General features: G+C 32.3%; 1 long non-coding RNA gene across 1 annotated transcript; it reads right to left on the bottom strand.

Moving 5' to 3' along the window:
• Positions 1–461: 461 nt before the first annotated feature.
• On the bottom strand, positions 462–1572 carry LOC108112530. The gene is made up of 3 exons (XR_001772659.1): positions 1269–1572; positions 919–1197; positions 462–752 (listed from the first exon to the last, which is right to left on the bottom strand). It is a non-coding gene; the product is annotated as an uncharacterized LOC108112530 (long non-coding RNA).
• Positions 1573–1931: the final 359 nt, after the last annotated feature.

The following is a 1931-nucleotide window of genomic DNA, read 5'->3' as shown; positions in this document are numbered from 1 at the left end:
TATTTTCTACATGAAAGCTTTAAGCCGAAATTGCAGTAGATCTGAATTAGTATAGGCACATCACGCGTTTTTCTGCCTTATCTTTTCTGCACGTTGTTTCGGCAGTTATATAGTTTTTGTACCCGCAAACGCTTGCGACATGCACCTGCTTAAAATCTTCAAATCTCAAATTCTCTTCTTATACTCAAACCCTATAATAAATAAATACAGTCCGCTTAATTCATAAACAGATGTATGCATATGAATTCTCATTTTTATTACGCTAAGATATGTGAGTGTTAAAAAACAATGACTGAAATGCTAACTATTTAGTATGTGTCCCTTTGTGTTGAAGTACAGAAATCTACAGAAATTTGAATAAACATTGACTTATACTTGACTGTGCACTTGATATTTTTATAATGGTGCCGAAACCCTCACCGAAACAAGAAATACCTGATCTTGTAGCGTAACCAACACTAGGCAAAGAGTGTGTGCATGGATGTTTTATTAACATATAACTTGAAAGTAACCTCAACTTAATATATATTTGACCTAAGCATAAGATATAGGTATATGATCGTTTAAATAAAATAATTTTGGGCTTACTTTAATATTTCTCGGCTCCAGTACACATTCAAAGGCAGCATACATGTCGAATGGAGCATCCAGCTGTTGGCACTATAAAAAGCATTTTGGGTTTTATGTGCTTTAAATTTTAGCAGCATCCTTGGTTCCCGAGAAATTCAAACAAGTGTTGTCTTGTCAATAATCTATAAAAAGCAATGACTATTTCATTTACTTCTATATTTATAAAGAATTTTTTCAGTTTTATAAAACTTTAGATTTCAATAAATCAACGATGAATTATTCGATTGATATGAATTTTTTTACCCGAAAGATAATCTAGTGGCATTACATTTTACCAAACATTTTTACCAATTTTCGATGACTGTAAAGTTCTGGCCATCATCGTTTTTGAAGAAGTATGGTCCATTGAGCCCAGAACCAGCCCAAAAAGCGCACCAAACTGTTAGTTTTTCTGCATGTAACGGTGTTTTGATATACACTTGAGGGTTAGCTTCACTCCAAATACGGCAGTTTTGTTTGTTGACGTAGCCATTAAGCAGAAGTGCGCTCAATCGATTAGGTCGATGGATGGACGTAGTGCTTGATACGTATTCCGCACAAAACCATTATTTTCTAAATAAAATGGCGCTATTTGCAAGCGTCATTTAGGCGTGAGTCTATTTATATATTTATATATATATATATTGTAGTATACATACCTTGAAAATATGAACAATGATGAACACATAATGTCTCGATCCTCCATCTTTCAAAATAGCATGTTGACATGATATGGTTTTCTTGATCTTTTATTGAAGGAGCGATCGAATTATTTTTTTGCTATAATCGTTGTACCCAAAGATATTTTTACTTATGTAGAGATTGATATTTAATACACTATTTAAATACATTTTTTCAGTATATCAATATCAATATGATATTGAAGGCATATTTAAAACGGATTTAAATTAATTGCATTTAAAATATAATGACAAGTTTAGGGAAAGGAGTAACTAGCTACAAATTGACTCGACAATTTTCAAATATGTATATACAAATGTGATTTAACATTTGTGGGTGGGTAAAAGATATTTGTTAGGGTTTTTTAGATTTGATACATATAATATTGCATTTGCGTTAGAAAGATAATACTAAGCTGCATTTAGTAGATGTTAGTTCAAATAATATATTTGAGGGAGGTATAGGAACGAAAAGGTTTGTTCTGATATTTTGGTAGTGTTCCCATGAATCCGTCCTTTTTTTAATTGAGTTTTATTTATGTCCTTTTCGTCAGGGTCAAATTGTGTCTATGGCGGAGGAGCGTAATTTAAAAGTTCGAAAAGTTTCATTTCTAATAGGCGGTGTATACCGGGTGTTTTCCA

This window comes from Drosophila eugracilis, unplaced genomic scaffold (genome assembly GCF_018153835.1).
Source record: "Drosophila eugracilis isolate 14026-0451.02 unplaced genomic scaffold, ASM1815383v1 contig_223, whole genome shotgun sequence".
NCBI lineage: Eukaryota > Metazoa > Arthropoda > Insecta > Diptera > Drosophilidae > Drosophila > Drosophila eugracilis.
This window is presented reverse-complemented; position numbering and strand designations above follow the sequence as displayed.